The 23,599-nt window shown below is 42.0% G+C and overlaps 1 pseudogene; it reads left to right on the top strand.

Annotated features, from left to right (window-relative positions):
* LOC128016396 (ankyrin-2-like) overlaps positions 1-23,040 on the top strand; it is a 63,653-nt pseudogene extending 40,613 nt beyond the window's left edge.
* The last annotated feature ends 559 nt before the right edge of the window (positions 23,041-23,599 follow it).

The raw sequence follows: 23,599 nt of genomic DNA, 5'->3' as shown, positions 1-23,599 counted from the left end.
AAGGCATCACCAAATATTCAAATTGCCCTCTAGGGGTGTTAAAGGTGGCTTTCCATTCATCCCCCTTCCTGAAGAGGACCAAATGATAAGCATTACGTAAATCCAATTTTGTGAAGACGGATGCTCCCTGTAACCTCTCGAACAATGAAGACATCAACGGCAAAGAATAGGTATTCTTTACCGTGATGTTGTTCAGCTCTCGGTAATCAATACAAGGTCGCAGGGAACCATCCTTCTTACCAACAAAAAAAAAAAATCCCGCCCCCGCTGGAGTAGAGGAAGGGCGGATGAACCTCGATGCCAAAGAATCAAAAATATGATTCTCCATGGCCTCCCTCTCCGGAATAGAATGAGAGTAAAGTTTGCCCTTAGGTGGAACTAAATCTATGGCACAGTCATAGGGACGATGCGGAGGAAGAGAAGCAGCATGGGACTTACTGAACACTTCCTTCAGGCCCAGGGCACGTTTGACAAAAGCGTGGTCTACTCCTGTAAGACAGAAACAGACACAGCAGGACAAGCAGAAACCAGACAAGACTCATAACAAATTTCACTCCACAAGGTGGATTGTGGATGACCTAATACAATGGGTGCTACAGGGGATTCCATGAGGAGCAGGGATAGGGTTTCGGTGTGGTTGCCAGATGTGAGGAGAGTTATGGGTTCAGCGGTGTAGGTGACGTGCGGCAGTTCCTGGCCATTGAGTGTGCTGACGTGGATCTGACGGGACAAGGGAAGGACAGGAAGTTTCAGGTGACGTGCAAGGACAGTGTCAATGAAATTACCTTCTGCTCCAGAATCCAGAAGGGTCGTGACAGGTGTGAGTGTTGTTGCCCCACTGCAGTTTCACTGGAAGGAGAGTTGACGATGTTGTTGAGGAGATGTTGGTGAGATCCCACCCGATAGTAGCCTCAAACTTACTACCAGGCTGGCTCTTTTACCGGACACATGCGTAGGAAATGTCCCGAGTTACCGCAGTATAGACATAGTGCTCGGGACCTCCGCCTCTCTCTCTCCTCCTGAGACAGTCGAGCTCTACCCACCTGCATGGGTTCGTGATCGATGACGGGACTAAACATGTTTTCTCAACTCGAGTTGCCACTCTCCAGAATGTTGAGAATACGTGTGTGACTGGTCTGCGCCCCCAGGTGGTTAATCCGAGCGTCCATGTGGGGCGCCAAGTCAATGAGCCCGTTGAGACTGGTTGGCAACTTGAGGAGGTAGATCTCCTTATGAACACGGTCGGCCAACCCTTGCAGGAATCTATCCCACTGCGCCTCCTCGTTCCACTCGCACGCGGCCTCCAGGGTGTGGAACTTGATGGAATAGTCCGTCACGGATAAATCTTCCTGCCTGAGATCCACGAGCTGATGGGCTGCTTCCTTGCCAGCCGCGGTACTGTCGAACACTCTCCTCATCTCCTCAGAGAGGGAGTGGAACGAGGCGCAGGATGGATGGTGGTTCTCCCACACCGCCATTCCCCACAAAGCAGTCCTGCCGGAGAGTAAAGTGAGGGCAAATGCTACCTTGGACTCCTCCGTCTCGAAAGTGCGAGGCTGTAGGGAAAAGTGCATGGAACGCTTGGTTAGGAATGTTCTGCAGAAAAAGTGGGCTTCGGGGAGGTCCCGGGGAATGGGCGGTGTGGGTGGTATAGCATGAGAGGTCAGCTGGTGGATCTGCTGGGTAAGCTCAGACACCTGTGTCACCAGCACTTGGACCACGTCTCTGGTGTTGACTATACTCTCCTGCTGCTGATCCATATGGGTGACACTGTGATGGATGAAGTTGGTGAGAGAAGTGGTGCTTGCTGCTTCCACGTTTGGTCAGAGCATTCTGTAATGATTGTTCAAGAAGTTGATGAAGCAAGTGCGAGTTTAGAACATTTAATGAATAATAACACAAACAACGAACAGGAAGACAGGTGGTACTGGGAATCTTGACGGTAAGGGTGAAGTCCAGGACGCCAGACAGGGCAATATATAGGGAAGGGTAATGAGTAGCAGCTGATGATCATGAAGAATTAGAGGAGACGCCCACACGAAACAATCAGTGCTGACGCAAAACACACACAACTCCACCCACATATTGCCAAACCCCAGAACACGGTTTACCAACCCTGACCAAAACATATGAGTCTTTTAGACGGCTGAGGACACAGTGGTTAAATTAGATTTTCGAAGGAATGTCCCGGGAAAGAAATAGAAAAGTCCTATAAACAAACAGGGAGGGGGGAGCAACTGACACATTATCGATAATTTACCATTTGAAAGAGAGAGAGCAAAAACATTGTTAATTGCCATTAAAGCAGAAAAGGTCCAATTTATCTTGTACCCTGATAGACTACTAAAATGGTCAAATTCCTTAATTATATTGGTTATTAACATATCAAAATGATCTAAATATAAAATAATGTGATCAGCGTTCAACTAAACAATATGATTATGGTCATGAATCTTAACAACCCACTCGGTGGAACTTCAGATTTCCTAATAGCTTGTGCTAATGGTTCAAGAGATAAACAAAACTATAAAGGGAAAAGTGGACATCCCGGCCCACTTCCACGCTGTAAAGGGAATGGGGCGAGGGGATAATATTACCATTTAAGACTGATGCCTCAGGTGAGTGGTAAAGTGTCTTATTAATCATAGATATTTAATGTTTACTGAAACCAAAACATTGCAGAACTGCCCACATATAGTTCCACTCTAGCCTGTCAAAGGATTTTTCTGTGTCAAGTGAAAAAAATGCTCAAGAGCTAGGAAGAAAGTCTGCAAAATAGGGTACATGAAACAGTCAACGCATATTATCAGATGTGTGATGCCCCTTAATAAAACTGGTTTGGTCCTCTCTGATTAAGCTATGAATAACTTTCTCGGAAAACGTGTCACATCGCATTGTTTTAAAGGGGACTTATATCAGGGCAAAGGAAATCGATTTACGGTGCAAATATTCTAATATACGGGTACACTTAATAGGAGAATTTAGGCCATTCACATTCAGTGATAATATATTTAGCACATGCATTGTGTGCTCACAATGTCATGCCATGCTGCCAGTGACATGTAAATGTTATCATGTATCCTAGATACCAATCCACCTAGACGCATAATCCTTTTAAAAGAAAAGTTAAATAAATACAAATATTGATGTCTATTGAAGGGCATAAAAAATAACAAGAAAAGGGAACAACAAACAACTATGTACAAAAGCAGACCGCACATTACTGAGTGTAGGTCTGCATAAACAAAGGAAACACATGTTGATGCGTGACCAATCCACTTCAATGCAAGACTGTGTCCACTGAGCCAAAAAAGTAATGATCGAACCTGCTCTCCATTATATATTTTAATATTATTTACCAACCAAAAGACGAGCATACAGGACAAGGGCAAGATTCCAAGAAGAGATTAACAAGGGCCCATGGCCATCTTGTTATTGTCCTCTTCATGGCAGTTAGTGTCACCACAGAACTCATCACTGATTTTCCCTCGTTGAGCTGAAAGGATGGAGATGGAAGCCGCTGCCCTCCCGCTAACCTTTGTGCAGAGATGTATAGTAACGAAGTAGAACTACTTCACTATTGTACTTAAGTACTAAAAGGCGGTATCTGTACTTTACTGGAGTATTATTTTTTTCTCCTACTTCCACTTTTACTTCGGTACATATTTTCGCTGAGTTTAATACTTTTACTCCGATATTTTTTTTATGTGCTGCATCGTTACTCGTTACATTTATAATAATGTTACGAATCATTCCATTACAAACCACTGCCAGAACTGTAGATGGCAGATTTGATGAAGCTGGCACATCATTGAGCGAATCAAGCGATTAAGAAGACTACGCGTGCTGACTGAACTGCTGTGAAGAGAGAAATGAACACCGAGCCGAGCCGAGCCAGATAATGACTCATTCACGAGTCAAGAACCGGTTGCATCGGTTCTCGGATGACCAGTAACATTAGTTCTTTCTGACAGTTCGATTCAATAAACCAGTTGAAGAAAACAGTTCACCGATTCTTTTGCGCTCGATGCAATGGCTTCATTGGCGTTGACTGCACCTGGGCTCATAACATTAACACAGAATCAGTTCAGAATCAATCACCAAAAGAATCAGTTCGGTTCAGATGCTCCATGTGTCGGTTTGCTTCACGCTAAATCACACATGCGCAGTATCATCAGCTAACGGTTCACGAATCAGACGCGTCTGACAGAAACGTTTCTTGACTCGTGAACGAGTCATTATCTGGCTCGGCTCGGTGTTCATCTTCAGTTCTCTCTTCACAGCAGTTCAGTCAGTGTACTGTTTGAGTCAATGAATTACTCCGGGATATTGGTTTGTTTTAACTCAGAGGGAGTGTCAGACACATTAAACAAGTTAACAGCTTAATTCATCTGTGGATTAATGCGTATTGGAGACACGAACTGTTTAAAACGATTCAATTCAATTTGGTGGACTGTTTAAAAAAAGACCCGGTTACATCGAATGATTCGTTCGCGAACCAGATATCACAAACTGCTTTGTTTTTAACTGTCTTACAACAGACACGGAAGAGAAGACAATGCTGAATAAAGTCGTAGTTTTTGCTATTTTTAGACCAAAATGTATTTTCGATGCTTCAAAAAATTCTAAATGACCCTCTGATGTCTTATGGGTTTGAAACAACATGAGGGTAAGTTATTAATGACATCATTTTGCAAATTGGGCTAACTAACCCTAGTAACCGTTTTTTGTTTACAAGAAGTTACAGTCAAAGGAATTGTGATTGTCCTTTAGGTTAATCATTTGAAATAGTAAAAACAATATGTTCAAACTTTTGACTACTTTCTTTAATAGCTACATAACACAATACTTCTACTTTTACTTTCAGTACTTTCAGTACTTGCAAGTAGTCTATTTTAAATTTTAAAATAGACTACTTGCAATACTTAAGTACAAAAAATGTTGAATACTTTAGTACTTCTACTTAAGTGTGGTGCTTAAAGAGCAATTCAACTTCTACTCAAGTCACTTTTTGATAGAGCACTTGTACTTTTACTCAAGTATGGGTCTCTAGTACTTTATACATCTCTGCCTTTGTGCCATAGTTTAATTACCGCCGGATAGTTGAGGAAGGGCTGGAGACAGAGAGCTGTCATCATCTTCAAGACTGAATTAAAGCTCTTTCTCTTGGTAGTTGTGGCTGGACTAAAGTCGGGAAAAAATTGTAGCGTGACATTATCCTGCATATATTTCACTGGGTATATCTGCCGAGAACCTTTCAGGATTGCCGACCTGTCATGCCATCATAGTACATGGAAGATTAGAGTATGCGGCCGATCAGAGTTTTTCTATCCGTAATACACGCAATGGCACCCAGTCAATCTTGATATTTTACCACCACAAAGTCATAGAGACACTGGGCTCTTTTGACTTGGGGCAGTGATGTGACGCCCAGTGTTATGTACATAGTAAAAGGAAACAAATTATGATATTATGGCATTGTGGCTGCAGGTTCTGTCAAAGAAAGGATGATCACTCACATTGTCTGGTTGTCTGTTGCATTCTAGTAGTCAAAAATATATTTAACATAATCTCTCCACTTATCAGCAGAGAACACTTTGATGAGGACACTTACAAAAATAAATCGTATGGACATTGTTCATCTCATCGAATCAAAAATCATCCAGTCCAGTCAAGACCAGTCATCACACACCTATGCAGAAATTGAGCAAACTGTGTCATTGGATCATTGTGAAGGTATGGATGATAATAACTTGAAACTTATTAGGTCGGTGTTGTTTGTTTGTTTTCCAGTATAAAAAGTCACATTATTATTATTATTCATCACTTTTCCAGAAGATGATGACATACTGAATGTTTATGATTTTACAACATCTCAACAGAAACTATGTTGGCCTTGCAGGGTTTTCAGCCCTGCAGGATGACATGGACAGCCCCAGGCCAGGTTGGCGAGCAGAAGTCACACAAAAACGATTAGAACTTGGACCTCTGGTGGGATCTGTCGAGGATCTCTCCTGCAATGTATCTTTCTTAGATGATTCCAAGGAAGAGAGGTTGCTGAAAGACAAAGAGATGGAATCAGAGTAAATTAATTCTATTTCTGACCTAAACCATTAAAAATGTATTAACAATACAGAGTAATAAGTTATTTAAATTTGATTCTCTATTTGTCAGGGTGGTCGGGGTCTCAGCACATAGTTCTTTTGATATGGTTGGACTCTGAAGATTCTGAAGATTATATTCCCTCACCTGTCTCCAGTGCAATGAATTTCTTTACATCAAATGAAAATACAGAAAATGCATCTGCCTCAATGAATAAATATGAGGTTGCACTTCCAAAGAAACCAAGTGAGAGGGAGAATTATATACATCTCTGTTGAGTAAGTTTCTGACAGATTCTATAGAACCCTTTTTGTTGAAAGTTATGTCTCACCTGAGCTATGTAAACGAGTGTAATTGTAGAGACTTCGGTTCCCCGAAAATGAGATTTCTTCTATGGATGAAGGGAATTGTAACATGATTCCTGTCTGTTTACAAGAATCTTCAGATGTTTCCAAAGATACTGATGTTTATCCGTTTGGAATCACAGAATTGCCCACTGAAGAAATACAAAGAATAACTCAAATAATTTCCAGTCCTCTTCAACAACCTAGAATGTCTGTTGCACTTGTAACTGGAACATGCATTACAGAAAAGATTACCCCTTTTTCGTTTAATCAAATGTCAATTGATTCAGTTGCTGAACAGTCACATACATTATATTACCACTTCCAAAAACTGATTCTGGTTCTTTAGAAGCAAGGGCTGAAGTAGCCATACCAATTACTCTAACTAAACCAACAGATTCTGAATGCACAAAAAAAAAAGTGTAGACCTCTTACACCTGTATCTTTAACATCCCAAGTTGAGCTAAGATCTTTGTCACCAGATGTAGAGTTTGAATATTTTGATAACCTTGGAATTACTTAATCTGAATATAGATCATCACTAGAGTCAGTGGATTATTTGCCTTTAGACTAACCAGTAACATTTGGGTATGCTGTAGGCCCTCTTCACCAGACTCATGCATATTAATGACTGAATTAAGAGTATCTTCACCTGAATCTGTAACTTCAGTGAATGACTGCACTCTTCTCTCTGTTGACTCGCCATTGCCTGATTTTAGGCTAGCTACACCTTTGCCAACTTTTGAAAATTACACACCTGAATTAACAATACATGTGGAAGAACACAAAACATTACAGGCACGTGGTAAAAAAAAATGGTCCCTCTTACAGGATATACAATTTGTATTGTAAAAAGCGCTATACAAATAAACTTGAATTGAATTGAATATAGAAAATTAACTAGGAGCATGTTATTTTGAAGTGACTGATGACACAGAAAAACCTATTTCACCTGGTTCTGTGATTTTCTACTGATCTTTATCACCTGAATCAAATAGATCTTGGTATCCTATGTATTTCAGTTCTGACTTTTTTTGATAGCGAACACTTCGTTTTGAAAGCAGATCTAATTCATTTGAGTCAGGCCTCAGAAAATGAAAACAAACCAGTATCAGAAGTATTGCCTAAAACCAGAATTTCATCTCCTGAAACATTTACATTGATAAATTAACACACTCTTCTTTCACCTGATTCACCTGTGCTATGCCTGTATATAGAACCAGAGCTCGAATTGAAAGGGGGATGGTATCCCCCCGGTGGAAAAAAACTAATTATAAAAAAATCTCCCCTATGAAACCAGCATCCCCCCACCCATCCCCTTTAGATTTATAATGTTGTGTATTATGTAAAATTTATTGTGGAAATTAAATGTTAAAATTCTCTACTTACGATAATTCACTAACTAAATAACAGCGATTGGCCAATCAGAACCACAAGCTGAAGCAAGTTTCCGTCATTTTTCGTACAAAATGGTTCAAGAACAACTTTTGAAGTTCTTTAATAAGAACACAACAGAAGGTATTATTGTTCTTTGATTAGAATTTAAAGACCTTCCCCTGACATAATATTATTGTGCTGTATGTGTGACTGTGTGGGACTGAGAGAGGATAGGAGAGTTGACAAGAAATCATTGATTTTATCCCCAGAACCTTACTTTGAAGAGCTGTTTACTGTAGAAAATTGTTTCAGGACATTCACACCAGCATCAGACACCTCACAGAATGAGTTTAGATTGCTCTCACCAGGCTCACCATTGCCACTATATTTCACAGCCTTTGAAACAATACCTTTAAAGGATTGTAGTTCTATCTCCGCTGAATCTGCATTAACAGACCAGAAGAAATTAAGTGGATCTTTTTAATCCAGTGGCTTCTCTAGAATCTTTTGAAAAACACAGACCTCTTTCCTCTGATTTACCAATATCTGCACCAGATTCTCCAATACCTGAATATTATGCTCACTTTTAACTTTTTAACCTTTTTACAGATCCTCACCCCCTGAATCAATAGTGTCAGACAGAACAGTTTATCTGATGACGAGATGATTAATTTTAGAAGGTCCTCATCAGTGTCAATCACATCACTATTCCTCTGGTCAAAGTGGCCACATCATAGCACTTACAGTATCTCAACCAACCTCTCCAGAAACAATCACTTTGGATGTTAAAAAAGAATGTTTTCAGTCCAACCTTTATCCAGAGCAAATATATAATTCTCCTCAGTCTATAATATCAGAGATTAAGATATGATCATTGTCTCCTGACTCACCTGTACCTCGGTTCATGACCGATGTATTTGATGACTTGGTCATTGATCTTAGAAGATCCTCTTGGCAGTCAATTGCATCGATTGATGAAAACAGAACACTGTCTCCTGATTCACCTTTTCCTGACTTCACACTACCCACACAATCATTTATCATGCCAGAGACAGGCTCCAGTCCAACTTCCCCAGCACTGGACTGTATAGATGATGAAAATACACTTTGTCAAACTGACCTTAATTCAGAACAAAAACCTGACTCTCCTCAGTTTATAATATCTGGTTGTATACCCCTATTCTCTGACTCACCTTTACCTCAATTCAGTGTTATTCTCACTGATTACTTTGTCAGTATAAGGAGGTGAATCTGGTTCACCTCAATCACTGTGTTCAGGGACTACATAATATGAACCTTCTATTGAAGACCTGTTAATTAGAGGCTCTTCTTCACAGTCAATTGAGTCCATGAGTGAATGTAGATATCCCGACTCACCTGTACCACATTACTCTGAATTATTAATTTAACCAAGCCCAATAAAAAGACATGGGTCATCCTCACCTGACTCTATGACATCAGATGTTGGTTATGAGTTATACGAGTTGGAGATTACTGCATCAAAATGTGAGTATAGACTTACTTCTCTGGATTTAGTATCAAAGAATGAACCTACCTCAGGGAAGATTAAATCTCATTTGGTTTATTTTATTTCATCCTCACCAGCAGAGGTGTCAAGTAACGAAGTACAAATACTTTGTTACATTACTTAAATATAAATTTTGGGTATCTATACTTTACTTGAGTAATTATTTTTCAGATGATTTTTTACTTCTACTCCTTACATTTTTACTGGTGAGGCTGGTGGGGAGAAATGTTTCTCTTACGATTATACAGGTGATCATTCATTTGCTGAAGAGCTACCTTCAAGAGGGAGCACAATAAGATGACAATAAAAGGGAGGGTAAGCCATCTAGCATGAGCACAAAATTTACATTCACGCTCAGTTTCTGAAGGCAGGGTGTTGTAACTCCCTGGCCTGTGCTACAAAACTTACTCAAGCACTAATAAAAAATGTAAATACCAGCAAACTCCTGTTTGTTGTTTTGATTAAAAACAATAAACATAGTTTTTACTGTATGTGTGCATCCCATTGTGTGTGTGTGTGTGTGTGTACAATTTCTTTGCCATCAAATTTTTTTGATGCACTGAAATTTCTTGTTACCGATTTCAATATCACAAAAAAGAAAAGAAAAATACTAGCCCAAGTAAAACCAAGCTTACTGAACACGTAAACAGTCACACATTTATTCATTTAGCTGACGCTTTTATCCAAAGCGACTTAAAATTGCTACATGTCAGAGGTTGCACACCTCTGGAGCAACTAAGGGTTAAGTGTCATGCACAGGGACACATTGGTGTCTCACAGTGGATTCAAACCCGGGTCTCTCACACCAAAGGCATGTGTCTTATCCACTGGGCCAACACCACACGTTTTAATAAAACAAAGATACATACTGTAACGGATATGCAGATCATCGATTCATGTGTTTAATTCAGATTTTCCAAATGAAACTCTTTTTGCACCAAGTGCCTGGCCTGGCGCCAGCCTGGCTGGACTTAAATTATTTACGATGCCCATGCGAGCTTCAAAGAAGAAATGAAAACCCCCAACCACATTCCAACATACACAAAAGGAAACCTTGCGTAAAGTTCCTTACTTTTAGAGCCACGTTTCTGCAACCCCCATCTTTGCAGGTCGTAAAACTTTACGACCACCCTGGACACTGGAGAGGAGAGAAGCCAAATCTTCTCCCCAATGCATTCTATGGAATGAATTCGTTACCGGTTAGTTTTTATGTTCTATAAATGTATTACGTATTCCCTTTTTGTACATTTAGATGTTTCCCAACATCTGCAGTGTTATCATGTGTTAAGCAAATCTTTAAATATGTGTAATTCTACATTTGAATGTAACTTCATGTTTTGATCACCTATACCTATTATGTTTAGTCTTGTTCTAATCGTCAGGCTCTGACAGACCCATTTATCTAGAGCAAAGTAATGAAAAATGTATGTTATCTGAATTACAAACTTGCTAGAATAATCCCTGGAATTTGGACAAGCCCTAGATCTCCAGGGGGGCTGTCTTCACAGAGACAAAGGAACCTTTCCCTCCGTTTCAGATCGCTGACTTTCATTGGCTGTTTACGCGAAAAAGGGGCGTGAACCATTTCAAGCCATAAGAACGACCGAACAAGGTCCGCTTTACTCTTCTTCCTCTTCTTCTCGTTCTTGGTTCTCGGACACGCTGGTCTCCTGTGCGACCCTCCGCACGGCCTCGTGCCGCGCTCATAGCGCAAGGGCTGAGAGAAAAAGCCATTTTAATGGCTCCTTTAGAAGCTTTCGTTTTCGTTCTTTTCTTTTCTTTTCTTTACTAAGTTTATTCAACTATTCGCCTCGCCACGCAAGGAAGACGAATTCTGGAACATTGTTTGTTGAACCTTTCAAATACCGCGCGAGGACAGAACAAAGGACCACGTGCTCCACGCTCACACCAAGATCAAGCGCAGCGTCCACGCGCGTCACATGGCCTCCGGCACACGCCACGCGCTGGGCTATGCAAGTATCACTTTTCTATGGAGATTTAAATGCTGCTTTAAATTGTTGCTATGATCTGATTTGTTGTTGGCTTCCAAAGGTTACTGACTATGATTTTCATACCTGAGCTCCTTATGTGATCTCATTCTATTTCCTCTCTCTCTCTCTCTCTCTCTCTCTCTCTCTTTTATTTGGATTCGTTATGTCTTGTATAAAGCTTACTGTTTGTAGTGTTATACGTATATTTACTCTGTGTGATGTGTAGTTTGATGTATTACTAGTTGATTTATTAAAAACCCATATACTGACGATTGGCTTGGACTCCACCCCACTCACATTACGAGTCACTGAGATGTCTGATCTTTAGCTACAAGCTTTAAATTTAGAAACTAAATTTTAAGGATAGGATGTTTTCATGACCAGAGAATATTTTTCCTTGAATTATAAGGCGTGATAACTTTATTGAAAATGGATAGGTCAACAGTGGTCTGCTGGACAAACCGCTGTTTGATTTGCAGTCATTTACAGTAAGAGCTATCACAACAATTGATATGAAGAATGGAATATTGACATATTAATGAGTAAATTACAATGCCCTGTAATTATTTATTGATATAGGCAAATTGAGCTATTTTTCATAATCAAATTTAATGTAACTGTCATCTGAGATCTAAATTAATCATATTCCTGATTAATTATTCAAATTCCCTATATATCATTTGAGTTAATTATTCTGTAAAACTCATTGTTGCTACAGAATTGGTGGAGAATGCAGGCATTTCAAACTTCGTTTTGTGAGCAATCAATCTATGTATATGGTTTTTAATAATTTCTGCACGTGCGCTATGAAATTATGTAATGTTACTTGTGAGATAAGTCGCAAGACGCGAACTCACTCAACTGACTGAGGCAAAAGCTGGTCAGTCAGCGCGCTAGGTATTTGTAGAAACTTAACAGTATAGTCACTGTTATTTTTAATGAAAGTAAACTACAGTATAATGTTAAAAGTATCCTGTTAAGAAAGACCAAAATCTTTTTACAGTGAAAACATTTTAATATGAATAATTAAAAGATAAAGAAATCTTTTAATAGTTGCAACATGTAAATCTGAACCTGAGCGATGTTCCTCTGATTCAGTTAAAAAGGCCTTGCTTATTAAATATCGTTATTGAATTCGTGGTAAACCACAGTAATATTCAAAAATAAAACGATAAAAACTCCTGGTCTAAAATTGGCTTAGCTACCCGATTTTTAAACCTAAAACATAAGTGCTATTTTGATAAATGTTTATTCGAGTCAACAGTTGGAAAATTCCTGTTTTTATTACAGTTGTGTTTTGGAAGTGAACGGATCCTTCTTCAACCTATGTTAATATAGCACCTCAGAGATTAAAACCTTTGGTTTGTTACTTGTGATTTTCGATGCAGAAAATCAGCCTGACAAACGATCAGATAATTTCTAAGTCATATTGAAATTGTAGTTCCGCTATCTAAACACCAGAGGGAACGTGTGGGTTAGAAATTTCAGGGTACGCCCTGCTTTCTGGTTCCAGCTTGCATGAGTGCAAAGTTGCCATCCCGTGGCTGTTTCAGATAATGCGCTCTAATTGCTAATCTTTCCCCTTGATGTATTTAAATTAGATGCCTAAATTCTCGATAAATATTTGCATTTACAGCTTTGCTCGTGCGAATATTATTACAGGGAAACAAAAGAATGTTCCCTGCCTTTGACTGTTTACATTTACTTTGAGTTTGGTTCAAACATGATTTGAATTAAAATGTAATTGTTAATAGTGGAAATCTAGATGTGTCAGGTCAACTACGGTTTGACCCACTTAGAAGGTAAGCCATCTAGTGGCAGTCTCCTGTTAAATCGACTAACAGACCTCTGTCTTTTCCATTCTGTTTGAATTGCATGTCCACTTTTACCCTGTTTGATTAATCTCACCCTGTTTGATTAATTTCATGATCATTAATGATAACTTACAATCTATCAATGGTTATTATAGGATATTATTCAGATTTTCCTTTTAATTCATACATGCTTATTTTAAATTTTGATTTAAACCAGTTTTGAATTTTTAATTTGAATTAAGTGTTCTGCTCAGCAGGTTAAAGACAGAGAAGCAGTACCCCCCCCCCCCCTTGTGGTGAAAACCAGCTACTCCTTCTCCCTTGTTTCATTCCTGTTTTTTTATTTGATGTTTATTATCTTTCTTCTCTCTTTTGACTTAGGTTATTTTGATAATTACCATTATTATCATAATTCCTTTGTTTTGTTTTATTATTATTAGGTAAAGCTGTTACCTCTCCTCTCTACATATATAGTTACTCAATTGATGTTAAACAAACCAAACCTTAATTAACTTTAAGTTTCCTTTGTTCATCCTTTGTGTATTTGATTGTAGAACTCCCTCTGTGATTGGACAGTCATCTCAGGTTTCCAGTGAGCAAGGCTGCCCGACCGGTGTCACCGATACTGGCTGCGAGTGAAACTCAGTTGTCTCTAGAGACATCAGCAATTTTGGCACTCCAAAGGTTGTGCTAAAAGTCACAAGCCGTTCGAGACGGCGACACGCCAGAGTAACTGAGGACCGGGGGACACTGCGGTTCAGTGTTTGGGGAGCACCGGGGAGGTTGACCAAGCCACTGGTTCCCACCTGAATGACTTCAATTCAACCAGGTGAACCAAAAGTGATAAAACCTATCCACTTATTATAAGCCACAGAATATTAGATATTCCCCCGGATATATTTTAAGTGTTCTGACCCTTTTGCTTCTTTAAGCCACACCATATTTCTAGGTTTCCTACCCAGATAGCCCACTCACCTGTTGGCCCTATCTTAAAACCTAGCAGTAGGCTTAGGCCTCCTTATTCCCACTAACACATTGTGTTTCTATTGTTTTCATCTCATTTCAAGTGTTGTGTTTCACTTTGATCTTTTTCTACCCTCTGTTCTGTTGTGATTTGTTTCTTTCATTTCACATAGAGACAGTAACCTGGGAGCCACCAACGAAGTTAAATAGTAGAGCGACCACCAGCAGCCGGTGTCATCACACGACCCGCTAGGCTACTGCCTGTCAAATCTCCATTTCAGGTCCTTCGTTGACCCAAGTTAATTGGCTACTTAACTGTCTGACTGTTTGCATCAGTCAGCCCCAAAATTCTCATAAACGGCACAGCCCGTATGAATATAGCTCGTTAAACGTAGAACGAACTTGCATTGGTCTTTTTGTGTGTGTGTGCTGTGCTTCTCTCGCCGACAGAGAATCAGGATGTTCCAGGCATCCAGTCCAGCAGTCCACGGGGGCCACCTCTCAACATGGTTGAAAGCAGTGACGACCCCCTTCCTGCCCAAGGACGCCAGTAACCTGCAGCACCCAGAGCAACTAGACACCGAGCTAGATGAACTGATGGCACGCGATCCAAACCAAAGCGACTACTACAGAGAACTCGCCAGGATCTTCGGAAGCCTAGTTCACATTCTCGTCGCCCAGGCACGGCTCAGTGAACGGAGCAACATCGCGGAGGAGGCCTGGAAGGACCAGGCCCCAACCCAGAGTCATCTTGATCAGCTTCTCCTCGAGACCCAGAACCAGCGCGAGAAAGAGGACGACACAGATCCAGAGCTACAGAAAGGAGTTGAAAGACTTCACAATACCCTGCAAGATCTTCGCCTCGACACAGATCAAAGAGAACAGCTGGAGAGAGAAGCCAGAAAAGAACTCAACAAAAAACTCCAGCAAGGCGACGCTCTCCTAAAAAGATCAGAGACTGAACTGAAAGAAAGAGACTATAAAACCTGGGCCTGCAAAACACCCTTGCAAGCGGCCCGAGCTAAATTCAACAAGCTTACTCTGCAGAGAGATGAGCTCCAAGATGAACTTGACACTGTTCACACAGAACTGAGACAATCTCACAGATTACAGAGTGGCTGGATCGGAGAAACGCACACCACAAAATTTCTCCCGGGCCGCCACTCCAACCCTTTCAGCCAAGAACCCAGAGCTGGAAAAGGGGGTGTAAGCTCACGGCTCAAGAAATCACCAGCCAGCTTACAAGAACACCTGTCAACAACGGAGGGAAGAGAACCCTTCCAGAGAACGCATGTCACTAAACCCTGCACTGCTCACAGAGAACTTCACAAGCTTTCAATCCAGATCCTGCAGGAGGACATGACGTTCATGCTTCTTTACAAGCCATTGACTTTCATTTACAAACTGTCGCCAACGTGACAGATGTGAACACATTGTACCTGTTAAAAATCACGTCCAGCCGTGATGTGCATTGCTTTCTGGATCGTCAACCAGAGACTGTCAAAGCGTACTACCAGCAACTGCTACAGACTTTGATTCTTGAATTCTCTGATCCAAACTCAGACCATGGGCTCCTTATTGCTATGGACCTCAAACAGGGCCGATTTGAAAACCCACAGACTTTCTGTAGTCAGCTACGAAACACCTACTTCGGAGCATGCAACGAACCAGGTATGGAACAGGATTTCAACTTAAAAACTCTGTTCCTCCCAAACCTACATGCCAGTTGGAGTTTTCATCTCAGAGTCCCAGCGTGTCCCCGTAACAGGACTACACAAGAGTTACGGAACTTAGCCCACAAAGCTTGCACCAAGCAAAAGACTATTTGTGAAAAGACTGTGAAAAAAACCAAAGTCTCTGTCTCTGAGCACTGCTTGGAGTTAACCCTAGATGGCGCCCTACAACACCACAGTCACAGACATTTTTACAGAGAGTCAATACCGTTCCAAGCCTGCAGAGGGCAACACAGTGCAGCCACGTCTGAGACAGCAGAGATCCTGAGGGTGCTGAAAGATCTTCTTCACATGAAAACTCGCAAGGAAGATGAGCCAAGCACCCAGAACACTGCCCGTCATCTACAGACCACAGAGCTAACTGTTACAGCACAAAGTGACAACAACACCCAAGCTCCACAGTCAACAGCTGCACACCCTGAACGAGACAGCACAGGTCCTCACACCAGGTACCACAAACACAAGGTACCAGAAAATGCTGTTTTGACTACCTGCCTTCGCAGCGAGCTACACAAGACCGGTCCTCACCAACCACCGATCGTCACACCTGCCCTGATGCCAACATTCCTGAGCAGCCTTGTCAAAAATGGGGTGGGCCGAAAAGGAGTCAACAGGGAAGACCTGATCGACACAGGATTAAACCTGACGGTGATCTCATCTTACCTTTTCAAAAGACTCCAATTTGAAGCTAAGAGACAAGATCGAACTCTTACACCTCAAACTTATGAACTGAATGTACAGGTGTACAGACAGGATGACATCCAGTTTGAACAGGTTGTTTCCATTCACCTGACATTCGTTCCGATGAGTCTAATACATCCCATGTATGTCCCACCAATGAACACTCATACATTGCTCATCGACAAAGACCTGCTAGAACACTTTGACCCTTTTCTGAACTTCAAACAGCTAAAAGACTTTGCTCAAGTGCGAGAACCTCTTTCTCTCCAGCCACACAGGTTGCTAGAGCCAGACTGTCAGGTCGCAGAGGTCACGGGAACCCCAGCAGCCAGCCATGAGTACAACGCCCTAACAACAGGCCCAAGTTCAAGCCTCTGTACCTTAGTCAACAAACAGGGTACCGTGGTACCAGCTTACACCAAAGGGGTCGCTGTTCGGCTCAACCTGCAAGGTGGTCAAACCTTACACCACACGCTGGGTTTCTTCCAATCCTCACCTGAATGTGTGGAACTCGGACTCACACTTGCAAACAACAAGCATGTCAAACACCAACACCTGTTCCAGCAAGGTGATATCATCACAAAAACACACAATGTGATCGTGTACTGGAAGAAGGTAAAAGGACACTCGAAGCTACCAAGTCTAGACAAGGACTTTAAAGATCACACTAACACCCTTGCCAAAACTGGCACACTAAACAACATTCTGTGGTCACTCCCAACCCTCCCACCCACATTCAAGGTTGAAGTGATTACACACAGCATAAGAACTTTACTAGCTACACTGCCTACATCAGAATCGCTTACGCTGGCTCCGTTGTCTACACTGACCAACAAAGCGGATATGCGGGCTTCTGAAACCTCGATAATGACTTTGCTTTACCATCTCTCAGACCCCTCCATCCACCCTGGCAACCAGTCTACAGTCACTCACAACCAAAGCCCCAGTCCACTGCATGATACACAAACCATGCTGCGTGCACAGAACAATATTGTGGGTTGTGCACCGTCTGACATCACAATGCCAGGGCGTGTAATGCCACGGAGCAAAAGGGGGATAAGGCCAATATATTTCCATGACGCAGCATGTGCTGCACCACGCAGCACCAGAGCCACTGACAAAACACTGAAGCAAGCGTCATGCCAGCAGCAAGTTGTGGCAAAACATGGGCGAGGGCGAGCTAAACCCAGTCGCCGCCCACGAAGCAAAGAGACTGTCCTGTCCAACCAAAGACAGGCCTTGTTTGTTTCTTTCTCCCCTTTCTCTCTCTCTCTCCCTATTATCTGTACCAGGATGCTGCTGTGGTTTGCCGTGCCGTGCTGTCAGCCAAAGAGAGGACAGCTGCCATCGAGAAAACCGCTGAGACTCCTGACTACCGATGACAGGGCACACTACCCCAGCACTGTAACCGAATACAGCTGTACAAGGTTCCGATGGAGAGAGGACTCCCTCACTCACACTGAGGCCGATGTAAAACACATGTTCAGCCAACATGAGAAAGAGACTGTTACACAAATGGAGTTAAGTAGGCACCACCACCGCTCCAAACAGTTCCCGGGAGCTTTGCTTAGAGCCGCTGCTGCCGCCAGAATGTTTAACATTGTTATGTCCAGTGTCAATGCAGCGAACCAGACTGTAAACTCCTTGAAACCACTGTTTACTGTCTTCCAGAAGGACTTTACCCAGACTCAGCTGTTTACAGCATTAACAACAGACATGCTGTGGGAGGTTAGCTCCTCCAATGACAGCCTAACCACGAGTAAAACCCCACCGTACATGATACCTTTAAGCCTTGTGTTAACTGTGCTGTCTTACGCCATCACCATGCCAGCAGACCTAAAGACATTGTCAGTGTCAGGATGTGGAAGAGCAACACCCACACCAAAACACACATTCCAAATGTGGTGGCCTACCACGACAGCGACACACAGCTGTACCTGGCCCCAAACATGCACATGTGTACTTTAACCAAAGACATTCATTATCTCTGCCTTAGCAAACCCTTCCTCAGACACAACTCTGAAGGAATCTGCGAGCTGCAACCCTGGGTCAGCGATACGCGCTGCCCTGCCGAAGCCAAGCCTCGTACACAAGTCACAGAAACGCAAGCAGAGATTGTGGGTAACAGATGGCTCGTCAACACTCCTGTGCGCTCAGCTACGCTGACCTACGACCAGCATGACACCGCCACCCGTGCCAACCTGCTGGACCAAGTACTGAAAGGTACCACCCAACACATTGACATTACTCCTGTCGACACAGCCCTCCAAGCACTGTCTCGACAGCCCATTCTGAACCAGTCATCTGCGGTCCTAGCCTGGACTGCTGCCGACACTGCACGGGGCATCTCCACTGTCAGTGGTCCCGCCCTGACTCTTGGCGCGACCTTCATCCTATACAGGATACTCAACGGATGCAAACCTCTACAGCCAAACTCATGACAACTGTGGCTGGAGGTCTCCGATGGAATCCCCGGAAAAGGGACGCAAAGTCAAAGACAATACCGAACCTCACCAAGCTGAATCCTCAGCTTCAGGAACCACCTGTCATCATGACCCACCTGCTGCATGACCATCACGATTCACCTGTCATCTGCCCATCCTGATGATTGCCGTCCGATGATGTCCACACAGGGACTTCATCTGACGAAAGGGGGAAGTGTGTAACGGATATGCAGATCATCGATTCATGTGTTTAATTCAGATTTTCCAAATGAAACTCTTTTTGCACCAAGTGCCTGGCCTGGCGCCAGCCTGGCTGGACTTAAATTATTTACGATGCCCATGCGAGCTTCAAAGAAGAAATGAAAACCCCCAACCACATTCCAACATACACAAAAGGAAACCTTGCGTAAAGTTCCTTACTTTTAGAGCCATGTTTCTGCAACCCCCATCTTTGCAGGTCGTAAAACTTTACGACCACCCTGGACACTGGAGAGGAGAGAAGCCAAATCTTCTCCCCAATGCATTCTATGGAATGAATTCGTTACCGGTTAGTTTTTATGTTCTATAAATGTATTACGTATTCCCTTTTTGTACATTTAGATGTTTCCCAACATCTGCAGTGTTATCATGTGTTAAGCAAATCTTTAAATACAGTATTGTTCAAAATAATAGCAGTACAATGTGACTAACCAGAATAATCAAGGTTTTTAGTATATTTTTTATTGCTACGTGGCAAACAAGTTACCAGTATGTTCAGTAGATTGTCAGAAAACAAACAAGACCCAGCATTCATGATATGCACGCTCTTAAGGCTGTGCAATTGGGCAATTATTTGAAAGGGGTGTGTTCAAAAAAATAGCAGTGTCTACCTTTGACTGTACAAACTCAAAACTATTTTGTACAAACATTTTTTTTTTCTGGGATTTAGCAATCCTGTGAATCACTAAACTAATATTTAGTTGTATGACCACAGTTTTTTAAAACTGCTTGACATCTGTGTGGCATGGAGTCAACCAACTTGTGGCACCTCTCAGCTGTTATTCCACTCCATGATTCTTTAACAACATTCCACAATTCATTCACATTTCTTGGTTTTGCTTCAGAAACAGCATTTTTGATATCACCCCACAAGTTCTCAATTGGATTAAGGTCTGGAAATTGGGCTGGCCACTCCATAACATTAATTTTGTTGGTTTGGAACCAAGACTTTGCCCGTTTACTAGTGTGTTTTGGGTCATTGTCTTGTTGAAACAACCATTTCAAGGGCATGTCCTCTTCAGCATAGGGCAACATGACCTCTTCAAGTATTTTAACATATGCAAACTGATCCATGATCCCTGGTATGCGATAAATAGGCCCAACACCATAGTAGGAGAAACATGCCCATATCATGATGCTTGCACCTCCATGCTTCACTGTCTTCACTGTGTACTGTGGCTTGAATTCAGAGTTTGGGGGTCATCTCACAAACTGCCTGTGGCCCTTGGACCCAAAAAGAACAATTTTACTCTCATCAGTCCACAAAATGTTCCTCCATTTCTCTTTAGGCCAGTTGATGTGTTCTTTGGCAAATTGTAACCTCTTCTGCACATGCCTTTTTTTTAACAGAGGGACTTTGCGGGGGATTCTTGAAAATAGATTAGCTTCACACAGACGTCTTCTAACTGTCACAGTACTTACAGGTAACTCCAGACTGTCTTTGATCATCCTGGAGGTGATCATTGGCTGAGCCTTTGCCATTCTGGTTATTCTTCTATCCATTTTGATGGTTGTCTTCCGTTTTCTTCCACGTCTCTCTGGTTTTGCTCTCCATTTTAAGGCATTGGAGATCATTTTAGCTGAACAGCCTATCATTTTTTGCACCTCTTTATAGGTTTTCCCCTCTCTAATCAACTTTTTAATCAAAGTACGCTGTTCTTCTGAACAATGTCTTGAACGACCCATTTTCCTCAGCTTTCAAATGCATGTTCAACAAGTGTTGGCTTCATCCTTAAATAGGGGCCACCTGATTCACACCTGTTTCTTCACAAAATTGATGACCTCAGTGATTGAATGCCACACTGCTATTTTTTTGAACACACCCCTTTCAACTAATTCAACTAATTGCCCAATTGCACAGCCTTAAGAGCGTGCATATCATGAATGCTGGGTCTCATTTGTTTTCTGAGAATCTACTGAACCTACTGGTAACTTGTTTGCCACGTAGCAATAAAAAAATATACGAAAAACCTTGATTATTCTGGTTAGTCACATTGTACTGCTATTATTTTGAACAATACTGTATGTGTAATTCTACATTTGAATGTAACTTCATGTTTTGATCACCTATACCTATTATGTTTAGTCTTGTTCTAATCGTCAGGCTCTGACAGACCCATTTATCTAGAGCAAAGTAATGAAAAATGTATGTTATCTGAATTACAAACTTGCTAGAATAATCCCTGGAATTTGGACAAGCCCTAGATCTCCAGGGGGGCTGTCTTCACAGAGACAAAGGAACTTTTCCCTCCGTTTCAGATCGCGGACTTTCATTGGCTGTTTACGCGAAAAAGGGGCGTGAACCATTTCAAGCCATAAGAACGACCGAACAAGGTCCGCTTTACTCTTCTTCCTCTTCTTCTCGTTCTTGGTTCTCGGACACGCTGGTCTCCTGTGCGACCCTCCGCGCGGCCTCGTGCCGCGCATAGCGCAAGCCCCCCCCCCCCCCCCCCAGCACAGGGGCTGAGAGAAAAAGCCATTTTAATGGCTCCTTTAGAAGCTTTCATTTTCGTTCTTTTCTTTTCTTTTCTTTACTAAGTTTATTCAACTATTCGCCTCGCCACGCAAGGAAGACGAATTCTGGAACATTGTTTGTTGAACCTTTCAAATACCGCGCGAGGACAGAACAAAGGACCACGTGCTCCACGCTCACGCCAAGATCAAGCGCAGCGTGCACGCGCGTCACATGGCCTCCGGCACACGCCACGCGCTGGGCTATGCAAGTATCACTTTTCTATGGAGATTTAAATGCTGCTTTAAATTGTTGCTATGATCTGATTTGTTGTTGGCTTCCAAAGGTTACTGACTATGATTTTCATACCTGAGCTCCTTATGTGATCTCATTCTATTTCCTCTCTCTCTCTCTCTCTCTCTCTTTTATTTGGATTCGTTATGTCTTGTATAAAGCTTACTGTTTGTAGTGTCGTACGTATATTTACTCTGTGTGATGTGTAGTTTGATGTATTACTAGTTGATTTATTAAAAACCCATATACTGACGATTGGCTTGGACTCCACCCCACTCACATTACGAGTCACTGAGATGTCTGATCTTTAGCTACAAGCTTTAAATTTAGAAACTAAATTTTAAGGATAGGATGTTTTCATGGCCAGAGAATATTTTTCCTTGAATTATAAGGCGTGATAACTTTATTGAAAATGGATAGGTCAACAGTGGTCTGCTGGACAAACCGCTGTTTGATTTGCAGTAATTTACAGTAAGAGCTATCACAACAATTGATATGAAGAATGGAATATTGACATATTAATGAGTAAATTACAATGCCCTGTAATTATTTATTGATATAGGCAAATTGAGCTATTTTTCATAATCAAATTTAATGTAACTGTCATCTGAGATCTAAATTAATCATATTCCTGATTAATTATTCAAATTCCCTATATATCATTTGAGTTAATTATTCTGTAAAACTCATTGTTGCTACAATACCAAATCAACCTACTTGGATAAACCTTTAAAAAATGAATAAGAAATTCCTGCTGAAAAAAAAAACAGCATATGCTGGTTAGGTATATTTTGATACTGGGATGCTGGTTTATGCTGATCCTTGAACTAATCATTCAATATTAAAGATGATCTTTTCACACCAATCGTGATTCTGCTCTGTTGATTCTTAGGACCCGGATGCATAAGACACACACTCAGAAAAGCACAGAAGTGAAGGATGGCCAAGCCAAACAAACCCACCTGGAATGACTGAAGGACACCCCAGATTACCTGCGAACGGATGACCTACAGAAGCACCTGCATCAGCTGCTTCAATGCTACTGTAACGACAGATAAAAGAGGAGGAAGCAATTGCAGGCAATCAGATGTTGTTTATTGATAAAGAGTGTCCAGAGTGTTGGCAATGGCAAGGAAGGTCTACGGTGGCGTGAGAAGAGCGGGATGGTGAAGTCAGCGGTGCAGGTGAAGGTGGTCAATGGTTGGAACCAGGAACAGACCGGAACACTGACACGCGGACGACAACACGAATCCAAACCAGCACACAAACACGGAGGACGGTAATCCAGCTAGTGCATGGAGACATAAGAGAGGATCTGACAACAGAGAGAGAGCGAGGTGAGTATAAGTAGCAGAGGTATGATGACGATCAGCTGGAGCGAGACAATCAACACCCAGGTGATGACAATCAACTAAACGAGCACATGGAGACAACGTAAGTACAAAAACAATAACAAAACATGACACGGAGGAAACACTGGATTTCCTACCGTGACAGTACCCTCTCCCCTAGGACGTCACCTGACGTTCCCAGCCTGCTTTACCTGTAGATTGTAATCATCTATAAGGTGGTGATCCAATATGTCCCGAGCAGGAACCCAGCTCCTCTCCTCCGGACC

Source organism: Carassius gibelio, chromosome A7, assembly GCF_023724105.1.
Source record: "Carassius gibelio isolate Cgi1373 ecotype wild population from Czech Republic chromosome A7, carGib1.2-hapl.c, whole genome shotgun sequence".
NCBI classification, from domain to species: domain Eukaryota; kingdom Metazoa; phylum Chordata; class Actinopteri; order Cypriniformes; family Cyprinidae; genus Carassius; species Carassius gibelio.
Note: the sequence above shows the minus strand (reverse complement) of the source record. Positions and strands in the feature narration are given on the sequence as shown.